Source organism: Rutilus rutilus (genome assembly GCF_951802725.1).
Source record: "Rutilus rutilus genome assembly, chromosome: 2".
NCBI classification, from domain to species: domain Eukaryota; kingdom Metazoa; phylum Chordata; class Actinopteri; order Cypriniformes; family Leuciscidae; genus Rutilus; species Rutilus rutilus.
The window spans coordinates 56,882,421-56,901,098 of NC_140210.1; positions in this window are offsets into that span (position 1 = coordinate 56,882,421).

Genomic DNA, 18,678 nt, shown 5'->3' on the forward strand with positions numbered 1-18,678 from the left:
CGTATTCTACGCAGTACGAGAGTATCTCTCGTAAGAGAACTTATGCTGTGTTATGTCTCCCCCTTCAGGTCAGAGGGAGTATTGCGAACAGCAAAATCTGTGCACGTGAGCAGAAATTACCACAACAACCAGTCCAGTAACAGTCAGGTAAATTAACAATTGGTAAAAACAAAAAGGTCTTAGTAAATAGAAGTGGTGAAAAGTAAATTAAACCTTAAGTGTCTCGTATCTGTTACACAGTTTAGGCTTATTAAAGTATTACAACAAATTGTGAAATAGCGAGTCAGTTTCTTAAAATTCATTCACTAAAATGACTTTGATCATGATCTCACTGACGTTTTTATACCTTAATGAGAACGTGATCAAAACGTTCTTAGGACATATTTAATTGTGAGCTGAGACAGCCCTTATTTGTCAGAGGGTTGAGTTCTGACAGGACTCTAAAACAGCCAGTCTAGACACGCAGAACCCGGAAAACCCAAGAGGTCCTCGCTGCAGCCTGTAAGCATGATGATGTAGCTGGATCAGATCCGACACGTACTGGATGCGCATGCGCGGTGATGTGTTTTGGTCTGTAAAAAAAAAACAAAAAAAAAACTGAATTTAAGTTAAATATGAATGATCACTTGAGTGACAACTGCGTGATCTGACTGCTGTGATCAGTTTGTATATTAAACTTAAATTCAGGGTTTTTTTTTTTTTTTATGTATAGGCTACATCATGGCATGTACATACGTACATAAAACTCTGTCGACTCCGTCGCTTTAGAAACAAAGACGCTAAAATTTACTTATTGTAAAATTTACTTACTTACTCTACTACTTATTGTGAAATATATTTTTTTATATTTGCTATTAGTATTATCCATACTGCAAAATCCTTATGTTTTTATTCAACTATGTGTGGGCCTAATGAAAAATACAGGACAAATCCCGTCCCTTATTGATTTAAATACGGTACGCATCATATTACTTGTAAATACGGGACCATTCCGTATCTTAAGGGACGGGTGGCAAGAGGAACCTTACGTACAGATCACTGTGGAAAAATTAGTATAGCCATTAAAGAAGGAACTCTTACACAGCAAAAACTCCAGTGTTAAATTAACACTCCTGGGAGTGTATATGAGTCCACACTCAAGAGTGTAAAGTGTTAAAATATGAGTGTTAAATTAACACTCAAGAGTGTTAAAGGTAATGAGATAATTAAGTGATTAATTCGGTGATGATTGAGCATTATTGAAGACACCTGATGTTAACAAGCAGAATCACTGAAGGAGAAAAATCACAAATTGTAAGTCACCGTTATGGTGATCAGTGTTTGCTTTAGTTGGGCTCTTGAACATTTTATGTTTACTTTATATTTTGCTTGTCTGCTGTTATTGATTTATAACAGTCAGATGAACAAAGAAAAAACGTGATCTGATGGTGTTGGTTTGATGTTTTGATAATCATGTTGTGATCTGAAAAACTAACTAAACTTATTATTGAGATAGTTTGGTTTAACGAGTTAATTACAACAGCTCTGTGATTTTACAGCATATGATTTTCAGTATTTTTCATATAATCAAAAATATTTAATAAACATTGTTCTGACCAAAAGACTTTCAAATGAATTTATTGAGAAACACATACATCAACAATCAGCCTGTGAATCTCAACAATGGTGACAATAATAAAGCATGTTGCAGTGGCTGCCACCAATCACAACTCATTAATGGCTCCCATCATACATTGCGGTATGAATAAATTATGATCTGAATTGTCTATGTAATTTACTTTTCCCTAATTAAATATTATGCTCATCATCATTGTTGAGATGCATAGACTGAATCTTGACATCTGTGAGTGCCCAAAATAAATAGTTTTTTTTTTCAAAACAACTTTTAAGAAATCCTTTGTATTATATCTAAAATTCTGGATATTTATGCAGAATCACAGTTGTGCTGTAATCAACAACATAAATTTAAGTCAGAAATAAGGATCTTAATGAGTTCAGTGATCAAGTTCAAATGATGATTGTCATAATATAACCAACACCATCAGATCACTTTTTTTCTTTCTTCATCTGACTGTTATAACAGCAATAACAGCAGACAAGCAAAATTTAAAGTAAACATATAAGGGTCAGGAGCCCAACTAAAGCAAACAATGATCACCATAATGGTAACTTACAATTTGAGATTTTCTCCTTCAGTGATTCTGCTAGTTAACATCAGGTGTCTTCAATAATGCTCAATCATCACTTAATTAATCATTTAATTAGCTCATTAACTTGAACACTCTTGAGTGTTAATTTAACACTCATATTTTAACACTTTACACTCTTGAGTGTGGACTCATATACACTCCCAGGAGTGTTAATTTAACTCTGGAGTTTTTGCTGTGTACCAGGCAAAATATCATTAAGCACTTTTTTTTAGATTTAGTTTCTTGATGCTGTTATTATTTTTGCATTTTCCCTTGAATGTGTACTGGTATTTTAAGTTGTGTACAGACCGTATTGTATTGTAGGCATACCTCTAGGATTAAAATTACAGAGACAATTACTTGACTCATTTTTTTGCTTCCACTCAACAGCAAATATGACCTGAATAAAATAAAATGTCTTTATTTTAAAATGTTCTGTATACACGCATTAAATCCATCACATTTCGGTTTAAAATCATGTGATTTAAAATGTTGTAAAATGAACTATTTTGCATGTATAGGAAAGCACTACACAAGCACTTCACCATTCCACAACAGTTTTCTTTTGATTATATATGCCTACATGAGCCTTGAACTCGTAGGATTAGGACTGAGGCTAACGTTCATGTGAGTAAAGCTGCATTTGTAGATCAAAGCAGATTCATAAGAATTGTTTCTGTACAAGTGAATTAGTCCCATTTATTATTATCTTTTTCATAAATTAATGAACCATTTTATAATAATGAAAGCCACGGTGCTTCACAAAGCTTCATTTCACCATCACTACCTTTTGCTAAGCAAAACTTCTAGGTTACTGTTGCTAACTTAGACAAGCTGTGCAGAACATCCAATAAGAATGAACCATCAATACTTTCTTGCCACAGATCAGACACTCTGCAATTAAATTTTTAAACAAAGAGTAGGATTTTATTCATATAAACACACCCACAGACCTTAATAATCAGAATATGAATCTTAACGTTCATACTCTTTTTAGTCTAGTCAAGTTTTAGTTGACGAACATTGATGACATTTTAGTCTAGTTTTAGTCAATGAAAATTGTATTTTAGTCTCTTTTTAGTAATGCAATTCTATTTAACCAAGTCAATATAGAATTTCAAACAAGGTTATCTTATTATATTTAGTATATTTAGGGCTGTGACGGTGGCAGGTTTTTTTTACCACCGGTGGTAATGGACCAACTACCGGCGATGGTTGGGGGGTTATTTAAAAAAAAAAAAAAACTCGTTTTATATTTCCACACAAAGACGCGTGATATAGCCTCTGCGCTCTGAGAGGGATGTGGGACACGAGCAGGAAAGAGACCATCGATCTCTTTATGATATCTTCGTGTTTTCTACTTGATGTTATTTGGTCTGAAGTGGGGATTTTATCCTCCACAAGGGCGAAATATTTAGGCTATATTTGAGATTGCGCTGCCAGAGAAAGTGAAACTAAAAATCACCCGCGCGTGTGAAACGCGCTTTACAACTAAACTTGACGCGCCCTATGTCTAATATAACAAGCACAAACTGTGTTAAAAAGAATTTGACATGCAAGTACAAATGTAGGCTATCTGTCCTACAGCGTTTTTCTACTTTACCACAGTAAATAATACGCAATAGGCCTAATTAAAAGCGCACCAATGAAGAAACGTTTATAATTCCTTTAGAAAATGGGTGAGACATGAGTGAAGATTTGGGAAAAGAAACAAGAGATTCCATGCAGGGATGAGTCACGATTTTTGGATATTCATTTAGTTTATTTAATTATAGAATATAGGTTGTGCGATTATTCTCTAAAATAATCTCTCCATGTTCTGGTGCTGATGCGGTGACGTGTTCATGTAACCAGAGGGTGACGCTGCCAATAACGCACATAACAGCTGTCACAAAGAACCGGCAAAAGTAATGATTCTGAATGTGTCAAATATATCAATGAGACATTTTAATAGAATAACTAATGGAGTAATATTGTTAAATTCGCTGATAATCAGGTGACCAGATCGCAAACCAGAAATTAAACCCAACAAAGCTATGGGTTCATGCACAACTCTCTCATTCGTCGTGACGTTATACCATTTCGTCTCGTTTTGGTCAACGAAAATGAAGAGACATTTTAGCATAGTTTTTATTTTGTAAACCACCCCAGCCAGCACAGCCATGTGGGGCCCAAATGGGTTTGACCTGGGCTATCTAACTGGGACCCAGCCAGTTTTGTCCTCGGTTTCCATGTAGGCCCCACATGGGTTTGCCCAGATGAAATGAACACTGCTTAGTGTGCACACTACAGGCTGTTTAATGTAACACTGAATCAGTGTTGGAGGTAATGAGATAATTAAGTGATTGAATAATGATTGTGCATTATGGATGAACACCTGCTGTTAACAAGCAGAATCACTGAAGGAAAGAGAAACACAAGAACTACTTCCAGCCACAACCTTGGATGAAATCAACTGAAGATAAAATACATTACATCTCTCAAGATTTGATTAAACAACTCCACAAACAGCATTACCAGCTTCACTTATTACTAACCAGACTGACTTTATTTATGTCAGACATCTACAGAAAATAATTAAGAAGAGGTTTAGATGTTGATTACTTATTTGAAAGTAATAGTTTGATTTGATGTTACCATTGTGGCGATCAGTGTGTGCTTTAGTCAGGCTCTTGACTTTTTAACATTAGTTTTTCTCAGGCAGCTGTGTCTGTTTGTTATGATGAGAACAGCAAGAGAAAATATAATCAGATGCTGTAAGCTGATTGATGATAAGAGTATAATCATCATATAGTGGCTTAGCTCATTGATTATGTGTGAGGATTATACGGGTAGTATGTTATTCATTTTATTTATTGTTGTGATTCTACAGCAAAAAAATAATAGAATTTAATTAGAACATCAAATGATTTTTAAAACCCCATTTACACATGTTGGACTACTGAAAGTTCTACTTGCACACAGACATCAAGAATCAGCATATGAATCTCAACAATGGTGACATGCTTCATGCTTCATGGTGCAATGCATTCTGAGTGCATCATACGAAACTTATCCATGGCTCCCAGAATGCATTGCACCATGAAGCATGTCACCATTGTTGAGATTCATATGCTGATTCTTGATGTCTGTGTGCAAGTAGAACTTTCAGTAGTCCAACATGTGTAAATGGGGTTTTAAAAATCATTTGATTTTCTGATTAAATTCTATTATTTTTTTGCTGTAGAATCACAATAATAAACAAAATGAATAACATACTACCCGTATAATCCTCACACATAATATCAGTGAGTTAAGCCAATATATGATGATTATATTCTTATCATCAATCAGCTTACAGCATCTGATTATATTTTCTCTTGCTGTTCTCGCCATAACAAACAGACACAGCTGCCTGAGAAAAACTAATGTTAAAAAGTCAAGAGCCTGACTAAAGCACACACTGATCGCCACAGTGGTAACATCAAATCAAACTATTACTTTCAAATAAGTAATCAACATCTAAACCTCTTCTTAATTATTTTCTGTAGATGTCTGACATAAATAAAGTCAGTCTGGTTAGTAATAAGTGAAGCTGGTAATGCTGTTTGTGGAGTTGTTTAATCAGATCTTGAGAGATGTGATGTATTTTATCTTCAGTTGATTTCATCCAAGGTTGTGGCTGGAAGTAGTTCTTGTGTTTCTCTTTCCTTCAGTGATTCTGCTTGTTAACAGCAGGTGTTCATCAATAATACACAGTCATTATTCAATCACTTAATTATCTCATTACCTCCAACACTGATTCAGTGTTACATTAAACAGCCTGTACTGTGCACACTAAGCAGTGTTCATTTCATCTGGGCAAACCCATGTGGGGCCTACATGGAAACCGAGGACAAAACTGGCTGGGTCCCAGTTAGATAGCCCAGGTCAAACCCATTTGGGCCCCACATGGCTGTGCTGGCTGGGACATTTACTCTCGTTTTTATTCGTCAACGATATGCATTATACATGTATTTTTGTCATCGTCAAATGACTAGCATTTACGTCATCTCGTCTGGTTTTCGTCAGGTTATAATGGTCGATGACTACAATATTTCGTCATAATTTTCATTGACGAAAGCAACACTACAATGGTTACATGCTTCATGCTGCAATGCATGCTGGGAGCTATGAGTTTTATACTATGGTGACTCCCAGCATGCATTGCAGCATGAAGTATGTCACCATTGTTGAGATTCATATGCTGATTCTTGATCTCTGAATATTTTTTTTCTTTTACCAATGTATTAAGAATTTTAACTTGGAATGTTTGGTTTGTTGCAAGAAAATATTATTTCACAATTATATCTATTGATTAAAAATAATGTTTGTTTTGTCAGTGATAAGTGTCTCATTCTACTTTATGATGCGGAAAACTATATCACCTGATCATCTTCATTTCCTGTTTTCTTTGCCAAAAAAAATGTGTTTTAGTTATCATTGTTACAAAGACCACAAACTGATATAAAAAGTAAAGAGTCAAACATTACCATCTAAATCTGAACGTGTGTAGATGTATGAGAGAAATAAAGTCCAACTGGTAAAATAATAAGTGCAATAATGTGTAATGGCTCGAAGTCCGTAGTTCTTGTATTTCTCTTTTTATTAACATCAGGTGTCTTCAATAATGTTCAATCATCACTTAATTAATCACTTAATTATCTCATTAACTTCAAGTTGGGTGGTTTGACAATTTATATATATATATATATATTTTTTTTGTTAGTTGTCTTTGTAACAGTGTTTACTAAAACACATAATTTGTTGCAAAGGAAACCATAAACTAAGATATGATATATGTTTCATCATCAAAAAAAAAAAAAAAAAAGTTTGACAAATGTCATAACTGACCAAAAAGGCAACATGTTATTAACAGATTTTTACCATCAATATTTTTTTCCAAAGATCAAACATTCTGAATACATTGCGAGAAAATAAACCAAAGACACACAGACAGACAGACAGACACACACACACACACACACACACACACACACACACACACACACACACAGAGACAGACAGACACACAGACAGACACACAGACGCACACACACACAGACTGATACACAGACACAGACAGACACACAGACACAGACAGACACACAGACACAGACAGACACACAGGTGTGTGTGTGTGTGTGTGTGTGTGTGTGTGTGTGTGTGTGTGTGTGTGTGTGTGTGTGTGTGTGTGTGTGTGTGTGTGTGTGTGTGTGTGTGTGTGTGTGTGTATGTGTCTGTGTCTGTGTCTGTGTCTGTGTGTCTGCAATGCATGCTGGGGGCCATTAGTTTTATAATATGGTGGCTCCCAGCATGCATTGCTGCATAAAGCATGTCACCATTGTTGAGATTCATAAGCTAATTATTGATGTCTGTGTGCATCTTGAATAATTTGCTCCACAACGCTCACAAAAAAATATTAATTCATAATTTAGAGTTTCTGTTCAGTAGCAAGAAATTATCATTGCTGAAAAATTAATCTTTTAATAACAAATACCATTTTTGCTCATTTATGAGATTAGTGAATCATTTTAATTCATGATGGTTAAAACTCCATCACTTGATTATCTATGTTTCTGGCATACTTTGTAACAAAAAATATGTGTTTTGGTAAACACTGTTACAAAGACAACAAACTTGCATAGCAAAGCCAAGAGTCAAACTGCCCAACTAAAGCAAACACTGATCACCATAATGGTGAATTTACTAAAACATATTATTTCCAATAAAACATCAACATCTACACCTCTATTAATCCTCAATAACTAGTTGGTAATAAGTGAAGCTGGCAATGCTGTTTGTGGAGTTGTTTAATCCTCCTCTGCTGAGATCTTCACAGATTTAATGTCTTCTTTTATCTTCAGTTGATTTCATCTCCGGAAGTCAGTTGTAGTTCTTGTGTTTCTCTTTTCTTCAGTGATTCTGCTTGTTATCATCAGGTGTCTTCAATGCTCAATCATCGCTCAATTAATCACTTAATTATCTAATTAACTCTGACACTGCTTCAGTGATACTTTTAACACCCTGCTGGTGGTTCCCATATGAACACAGAGTGGTGTTAAATTTAACACCGGGGAATTTACTGTGTTGCAGCCATGTATTAAGCCCAAGCAACCGTGAAAACCTGTTTTGTTCCTCTTGCTGGGAGTGGTCCTCTGATGAATGTTTGAACTTTCAGTCTTTTAAGTGTTTCAAAAAGTTCATTGAAATCCTTCTTACGGAGTTCTGACTGTAAAAGAGAGAAAGTTCACAGTGGAAACAAACTAACATCAGCTGTTCATCTACTGAAGCTGCGTCACCTGTTCTTCACACAGAACCTGTTTCACTTCACTATTATAGTCAAACACATAATTATTTTATCTATGTGAACATTTACACACCTTACAGTTTGAACCTGCTCAGGTGCATATTTCAAATGGTTGTTAGTGTGTCTTTTGTTTTTCAGGACATCACACAGCAAAATCCCCAGTGTTAAATTAACAATTCTCGGTGTACATGGTCCAACTACATAGTGTTAAAATGAACAATGAAGCAGTGTTGAATTTAATGAGATAATTAAGTGATTAATTAAGTGATCATTGGCCATTAGTGCTGACACCTGATGTTAATAAGGAGAATCATTGAAGGAAAGAGCAACAACATGAATAGAAAAAAAGAGAAACGCAAGAACTGCTGACTTCGAGCCATTACACACTATTGCACTTAATATTACCAGTTTGACTTTATTTCTGTCATACATCTACACACGGTCTTATTTAGATTTAACAGAAGTTTAGACGGTAATGTTTTATGGAATGTTTCGTTTCAGGTCACCATTATGGTGATCGGTGTTTGCTTTAGTTGGGCTCTTGACCCATTTCTTTTTATGATTAGATTTTTTTTCTCTGGCTGCTCCGACTCTGTGTTTATAAAACACATTTGCTGTAGTAAAAGAAACTATGATCTGGGCATCATAATCTTAATTTGATTGTGCAGACCATTTATTGCAGATGTTCTATGATCAAGTAAGGCTTAAAATGCTTTTGTGAAACAAAGCTCAGGTCATGATGATAATGTTTACATGATGAAGTTACAATTATGTAGTGGCTTTATTCACTGAACCAGCATTATTAACTTAATAGTCAAATGATTATTCATATACATTTCAATAGTTAATTCCAGCAGTGCTTAAAATAATCAGAAATTTTAAAATCACACACAGATATCAATAATCTACAAATGAATCTCAACAATGGTGACAATCAAACAAATGCTTCATGTTGCAGTGCATGATGGGAGCCACCAATCAAAACGCATCCATGGCTCCCATCATGCATTGCAGCATGAATAAATTATGCAGCTGAATTGTCCTGTAATTTTCATTGTTTGCTTTTATTTTGCTATTGTTTTGTTATGACTTTAGTAGCTTGTTTTTTGATGTTTAGAGTTTATATGTTTGTCACAAGTTTGTTCATTGTCACCATTGTTGAGATTCATATGCTGATTCTTGATGTCTGTGTGTCTAAACACAATAGTTTATTTTTTCAAAATTGTTCATATTGCTGTTGGAACTCAAACTGTAAAATCTCAGAGCTACAAATCACAAATACTAAAATGCAACATCAAGCATATAGTCAAAGCTTTAGACTCTGAATGACATTAGTGAATCAGGTCACTACATGATGATAATGTCATCATCACAACAACAAAAAAAAGTTTAGTATGATATTATTGTACAAGTCTAAGGCTTTAGTTAGTACGTACAAATAACATTATTTGTTTCATTGGAGTGCAAATTGACTTGTCTTGCCAGTGAATGCAATAGATTTAACAAGAATAGAAAAAAAATGTAACATGCATGGCAGCACATTCAATCTGTGAAGATTGCCACAGCAGTGACACAACGATAATCCACAATCTGGTGCAAACGTCCCTAATGGCAAGTGTTAGACGGAACTCAGGCTTTTATCTATCTTACTTTGGAATGAGGAAAAAATAGCACCTGAAAAAGCCTGACTTGCTGTTCTCTGGTGGGACAGTTTGACGGTGCTAAATGAACATTCAAGAGTGTTAAAGTTAATGAGCAAATTAAGTGATTGATTGAGTAATGATTGACCATTATTGAAGACACCTGATTTTAACAAGCAGAATCACTGAAGGAGAAAAATCACAATGTTAGTCACCATTATGGAGATCAGTGTTTGCTTTAGTTGGACAGTTGACCTTTAAATGTTAAACTTTAGATTTTGTTTGGCTGCTGAAACTGAGTTAAAACAGTCAAATGAACAAAGAAAAAAAGTGAAAATGTGGTGTTGGTTATATTTTAACATAAACATCATTTGACTTGTATCACTGAACTCATTTAGAGCTGAATCTCTGACTTAAATGTATATTGGCAATTACAGCATCACAATAATTTTACAGAATAAATTCAAATGATTTCTTAAAAGTTGTTACGATTAAAGTATAATCTTTCTTTAAGGCACACAAAGACATCGAGAATCAGTGTATGAATCTCAACAATTGTGACAAAAAAAAATTCAATTAGGAAAAAATGGAAATTACTAAGACAATTCAGATCGTAATTTATTCATACCGCAATGCATGATGGGAACCATGAATGAGTTTTTATTGGTGGCACCCAGAATGCACTGCAACATGCTTTATTACTTTCACCATTGTTGAGATTAACAGGCTGATTCTTGATGTCTCTTGAGAATTACAGGCTGCTGTAATCAACAAGGTAGACCTAACTCTCTAAAAGAGTTTTGTGAATCAGGTCAGATGATAATAATGTCAAAACATAACCAACACCACCTGATCAACTTTTCTCTTTGTTTATCTGGTAGTTATAACTCAGATGCAACATCTAAACTAAAATTAACGTTATTGGTTTAAGGGTCAAGAGCTAAACTAAACACTGATCACCATAATGGTAACTTAACAAGTTCTTCTTTGGTGATTCTGCTTGTTAACATCAGGTGTCATCAACAATAGTCAATCATCACTCAATCAATCACTTAATTATCTCTTTACCTTTAACACTCTTGAGTCTGGAGCCAAATAAACTCACAGGAGAGTTCATTTAACACTGGAGTTTTTGCTGTGTGAGTTCATGGGTGGAATAAACATATGGCAGGACTTTTACTTTCTGACCCCTGGACTCTCCACCTCTGCTAGCTGAAAGTCTAGACTGCATACATAGCCTTCAAATTGGGGGTGTAAGGATTGTTTAGATGTATTGCATATGGAAATGCTCAAAAGAATGACAGCACAGCATGTAAAAATACTAAGATATACTCTGGGGAATTGCTCTATGGCAGGACATAAAGGGTTAATTTTACTACATTTTCTCTGTAAAAAAAAAATTGTGAGTGTGTGTGCGTGTGTGTAATTCTGTGATTTTTTCTTTATCGCTGCTCACATGCATACTGTTATTTCTGCAAACTTATACAGCACAGGAGAGTCAAACAATTAAATAACCATGAATTCTTTACTAGAACTGTTTAATAAAAGACATTTAGACTTCTATGCAAAATTATACAAGCCAACACCAAATAATTGTTTACAGAAGTTGACCAGCATCTGTCCAGCATTTGACCACCACATATATAATAAACTGTATGTGTCTCTTAATATCACTGTTGTCCTGGAGAGCGGAAATTTTGTTTTATATTTTTTATATTTTAAATTGTATTACTTTAAAATTAGTAATTAACAAATTCAGTTTAGCAGACATGCTTCAGTTACTCATCAGTTTAGCAGACATTCGTATTTTTACATAATCAAACTAAACAAAAACATAAAATATACTATGTTTGTTAAATGAACATCCACCCAAAGGAGAGAAAGTAGAAGACATTTATTTCTACCAGAAAGACTCAGGAGAATAAATATTGTCACAATTATACATTTATTAACAGCTCAGCAAGCAATAAAGTTCTTTGGCATAGGCCCCGTCCATAGCTCGCAATCTGAGGGTCCGGACTCTGCCTATCCTGCCTGAAGACAAAGGCAAAGGTGCAGCCGACCCCCTGTGAGGTATGGGAAGGGACCGTCCTAGTGGTGGTGGGGAGGATGGAGGTGAATCTTCCTGGCAGAACTTATGCTAAAGCTTTCATTTCTCACTGCAGCTCAAGATTGTTTTCAGAAATGTTTCCATGTCAGTTCAAACTATTGTCTTTTGGAAATACTGCTAACAGATGGTTATCATTTTATCTCAAAGCATTTCCAGTAATTTTTTTCTCTTACACGCACACTTTAGAGTTATAATCAGACATTATTGTTAGAGATTTTCATATTTTAATTGATTTGTTATGTAGTGTCTTTGGATCTTTGGCTGAAACTCTATTTGTATGTACAAATTTAACACCCATAATGAGACTAAAGATGATGATAAAGATGCTGATGATGATAAAGATGCTGATGTTGATTGTGGTTTGCAGTGCTGTTGTGTTTGTGTTGATCATGTTCTTCACTGGAGCTGAAACACAACCTGGATCCTGAGTGACAGCGTCTCCACAGATCAATTTACTCTGGACACATTAAGCACTTGGGACAATATATATATACATAATTGACATTGTTGTCTTGTTTTCCAAAAAAAATAAAAAATATAAACATCCTTATACTCACTTTAATACTTAAAGTAAAAAAAAAAAAAAATCTGAATTAAAATTAATGATTTACTTCTTATAGGAATGTAAGTGAGTTCTAAGGATGTTTATATATATTTACTGAAACAATAAAATTACAATAGGCACTTTTTTCATATTATTTTTCTCCTATTAGTTTTTAACTCTTTTCCATTTAGATGGACAGTAGTAAGTGTTAGTATAACAAGTTTCAGTAGATTGTGACTAGACCACATGTAAGCAAACATTACTAACCTAAGCAACATCCTGCAAACACTCACTGCTGAGTACAGTTATCAAAAGCAGTACAGCAGCCCTCGATGATATTACAAAAACCACAGCAGCATTTTTCCCATCTCTCAGCATCCAACATACACGTACAGCAAGAGTTCATACAACCACAGCAGCATTCTTCCACACGTTTCCAGGCCTCAGCACTACAGCACTTAGAGTCTGATTTCTGACATTCACAATCTTTCGTCTTGCACTTCTCACAAGAGTCTTGGTTGTTGGTAGAATCCATTGCTTGACCGGCTAGTTGATTTGTTGCAACTGTGGTGAGCTGGTTTGGAAACATCCTCAGATCTTCACCTGTCTTTATCTTGTGCTGTCAGACAGTGATTTGCATATGTATGGCCCTACAGGAGAGCACTGAGCACCTGCAGCCAATCCACTGCGCTCACACAAATAAAAGCTATGTATGTGAAACATATGAGCATGGTTTGTTTCAGAAGCATCATTTTGTTTTGTATCAGTGTTAATTTTGGCAGCCATTTTTGATTTAGTCTTAGTCTTCATCTTCACACGAAAATGCTTATTGGTCTAAGTCACATTTAAGTCATTTTGTCTTTCATAGTTTTAGCCTAGGTTTAGTTGGCGAAAAGTCATTGCATTTTTTTTTTTTTACTTTTAGTCAAACTGCAGTTACCGACGTTTTGGTTCCTATTTATATGTAGTTTTTAGACAAAAAAAATGCAATACAATTTTTCTCTCTAGGCCAATTCAGTTAAGCTTATGAGAAATTTAAATTAAAGTAACAGGCTGTATTGAGATTGCACTCTTTAGCAGTAGCACTTGTGCAATTTTACATATTCCCTTTCCTTAGTTCAGTGGTTCAGTGGTTTTTACCCCCTGGTACCCCTCTCTTCCACTTAGACTGCAGTCACACCTTTTCCATTAAGGGACAATATTCGCCCCCTTTAATCGATTTTTCCAGTTATTTTTTTAGCTTTATAGGTACCTTTATAAAATAAATAATGCTTTAAATGAAACAATGTTCAATAAATATACATGATGGTAAAAAGCGATACTTTTAAATATTAAATTAAAATCACCAGTAGGTGGCGGTAAGTCATTGTCTTTATGAGTGAGTCATGGAGTCATTCATTCATTCAGTAACGAAGCAACTTGCTGTATTTATGATTGGGTCATTGAATCTCACGATTCTTTCAAAGCCACAGATTTGTTCACGAATCACCGCTGTGTGCTGCAGTTCTGCTATGGCTTTCGTTGCAAAATAGAGCAATAAGCCTACTGACAATACTGCACTTAATGTCACCCTTCTGTTTGTTGAACTGTTGTATAAAATCAATGTCACATTTGAAATTTGCATTCTGGCTCGTAAAATATGATCCACTTTAAAAACACTGCTGGATATCATCCTGCATTTTGATCGCAGATTTAGCCGCACAGATAGCGCGAGCGGCTCGTGGCAGAACACAGACCGACTGAATGACACTTTAATTTAAGTACAAAATCTCAAATGAAGATCGCTAAACTCCAGCTTACTTGTCTGTGTTTTCAGATCATCGTACTTCTTCAGCAGTGTAGAGAGCGCGCGCGCATGGTGGCCAGATACTATTGAAAAGACCGGGTAGAAAACGTGTTCTTTTAACAGAAAAGCTCTGACTGGGGATTTAATTATTAAAATCTGGCAACCGTAAGCCTGAACGTTCGTAAAACAGTCAGTGTGTTGTTGTCTCCTTTATTTGACACAATCAAGTGGTTTTGGTCAAGTTTAAAAAACTGTTTAAACACATTTCAGTCTCGTCTTTTTTCATCTTCGATATTGCATGTGTTGATATAGCCACAGTTATCGTTTGATGACGTGGGTGTCGTCTCTCGTCGTCTTGTCTAAGTCAGGGAAAAAAATGTCGTCAACGAACATTTTTCGTCATAGTTTTCGTTAACGAAATGAACACTTTTGTATCAATATGTTTTCTTGCAGAGTGTCAGAATCATGACTTAAAACTATTTGAATCATTCTAGAATCTGATGATGTCCTTATCAGAGCAACAGCTGATAAGGCATTCAACATGATACAGCTGCATTTTATTCATTTATTGTGTGTTTACATATTATTGATTATTATTGATCAATGGACCCTTTGTTAACCCTCTGGGGACCAAGCTGTTTTTGGGGTCGTTGAGATGTTCTGACATGCTCTGACATTTGTGCTTTTTTCAGTTATTTATAAACATGTTAATGGCTAAGGTGTAAATTCACTCTATATAGCACAAACAGGGCTACCATAATATGCGAGCAACGTGTATGTAGATGTTTGTATTTTTAAGAGAATAATGTTTATGCGTGGTTATTGAAAAAAAATAAAAATGAAAGTTGCTGATTTAAGAACACAAAACACATATTAAATATGTGTCCACAAGACTTTTGACTAATGGATGTTTTCCCTTTGAGTTCTAGCTTCAAAATTATGTGAAAATCATCCTGCCTAATTGTTCACATAAAACACTACATTGATTTAAACATTGTAAAACAGTTTTTTTGTCAGAAGAGGTTTATGCGTGGGAGTGGTAATGGGTCATCAATATTAATGAGATTCAGACCAGGGGTGTGACATAGACGCTCCCCCAAGTGCTAATGGGCCATCAAGTGAGGCAGCCTTAACAAAGAATGAGGAGATTCAAATGTTTTGTTTTTCAATCTGTTTTATTGTAATTTTGTTTAAAGTTGAAAACTATTTTTATCATATATTTTACAGAGTACTATTCCAGCACATGCATAACTGATGGACATTTAGCAATGCTGATAAAGCAACACAATATAAGCTCTTTTATATTAACATTACCAATCAATAATTGTTATATTGTGCATATAACAACACATTTGTTGCAAAGCCACACAGGCACATATAGGCTACATTTGTATCATCACTAAGTATATAAACAAAATGTAACTAACATCTGTAAAATAGTGGGTAAATATGTACTTACTCTTTCTGATTTCTGACTGTGTTGCTAAGCGCACTCCGAGTTGCAGGCGGAGGTAGTGATGAAGCTACATTCCTTTTAAAAAAGTTGAAGAATATTATTACATAAATATAACTATAGTAGCATTAGTCTATAATGAATAACTGATGTAAATAAGTTTAGACGCGTGCAATAAGCCTATATGCGTGTCAATGGGCCATTACCGGAGAGGAGAGGACCTACTAGGCCTCCTTTCTAAAATAATTTCTAAATTCTATCTTTCATACATAATGATCTAAACATATCATTTAGGCTACACATACAAATACAAATTTCCTAACCAAGGAGTGTAGCATATGTACAAAAAAAAAAAAAAAAAAACATTTTTGACGTTGAAATGGTACGATATATTAAATTCATGGTATAGATATGCACTTTCATTAGATCGTGTTGAATATAGGTAGATATCAAATGTCAATACTCTGGATGCAGGGCTCTACAGTGCGCCCATTTCACTCGCACATGCGAGTAAATATTTCGGCGTGCGAACGTGAAAAAATATTTGGGCGCACTTGTGCGAGTGACACAGCATTTTTCTATAGAAACAGCTGCAAATACATCATCATGAGGGGGGCAGAGTAGGACACTATATTACCGGGAGATCAGTCATTTAGGCCTAAATCTTCAGTAGCTAGTCTGTAGCCTCATAAAAAAAAAACTACAGTGCCCACACACAAACTATTTTAGGGCCCTAACAGTTATAATTTCCGCAATCGCGGACGGAATCGCGGAATTGGCAAATTAACCCGGAATCTAGTGTCAACGCGGAATTTTACATATTTGAAATAAAATTCTGGTTTTGTGTGGGAGAAAAACGTATGTCTGAGGAAAATCGCATATTACTGAAAGAACGAGCAGAGAGAGAGGCCCGGTCGCGCGCGCGCGTCTTCAAACTGTCTTGCTCTCTCTCTCACTCCCTCGCGCTTATTAATCTAAATCAATTGAGAATTGACAATGGTAAAAGATCGGAAGAACGAGGTTTCACGTGGAGCATTCGGATATTTTTTTCCCTGAATTAGGCTACCGCTGTGTGTGAATTGTGCAAAAAAAAAAAAAAAAACTTTTTTACCTTTCCTTCTCTGAAAAGCGTTCCGCCCATTCAGCTGACATAAAAAAACACTTTCAATAAACTAAACAAAACCTATCCAATGATGAAATGTTTTCTGTGTTGACAAATCTTGTGCGATGTCCTAACTGCCGGGATAATGACACAACGCGTAGGCTACAAGTCTGCTAATGATACGTCCGATTCGCAAACTAATGACTCATTTGAACCGATTCACTTTATGAATGGTTAAATCAACTGATCTGTCCAACACTGAATCGGTTCGGTGTATAACAAAATCGGTAACACTTTACAATAAGGTTCCATTTATTAAACTCTAGTTAACTAGATCAGTTAACATTAACTATTAATAAACTGCAGTTCTACAGCATTTATTAATCTTTATTAATGTTAACTTCACCATTTAGTAGCCTACATTATTTAAATAAAAAGTTGTATTTGTTAACATTATGCACTGTGTGAAGTAACATTAAAAATACAGGGTTAGGGTTAACTAAGATTAACAAAGATGAATAAATACAGTAACAAATGTATTGCTCGTGGTTCATGTTAGTTAGCCTAATACATTCACTAATGTAAACAAACCAAACCACATTTAACATCTCTTAAAATGAGAATTTTGTTTGTTACCTCAATAAATTTAGGGTCATTCCTATTTTATTTGTGTACATTTTAATCATTAACATTAAAAACACTCTTTTTACTACTAAAATTACAGTAAAGGGTAAAAAAAAAACTGAATTCCCAAAAATTTAAACGGAAAAAACGGAATTTGGGAAAAAATAAAACGGATTTTATAGGGCCCTACTAATTTGGATCAGCATAGAGGGGCCCTCCCTGGAACTGTTTGATCCTACAAAATGTGCTGAAAATTGGCTGTCTGCTGGAAAGAGGTCAAGACGACCAGGCTACAAAGCTTGGCCAAGTGACTCAGACATGATCTTCATTTCAGATCAAATGTGAAACATACATAGGGCCTACATACAATGATAAATTAAATCTACATGACGATAAAATTGAATTAAATAATAAAAAATTGTTTGAAAGTTTTGGTCTGATGTTCTTAACCTTACAATGAGCATTGTAAATTTAATTGTTGAATAATTCTAATAATAAAACTATAATGATAAACTTATACAACAAAAATGACTGTGCCCCCAAATATTTGTCTGTGCTCCTAAAAAAATTTATTTAGGCGCACCAGTGCTCCTTGTTCAAAAAGTAAGTGTAGAGCCCTGCTCTGGATGGCAAGTCCACCCAGTATAATATGTAAGCTCATGTTTTGAATAGCTTGTCAACTAATGCAAGTAAGAATAAATACTTACTCATCCGAAATTCTATCCACGGCTGGATCAATTCGCTCTTCAAAATACAAACGGTCGTCATCAGAGTAGTCGCGCTCCTCTTCTGATGAAAATCTGGACTCTTCGTCGCTAGTATCCAGGACGAGCTGAAGGGCTTCCGCACCGGTGTACCGTGTCATCTTCCCAACGCGCAGGTGACTGAATGATGAAACTTGA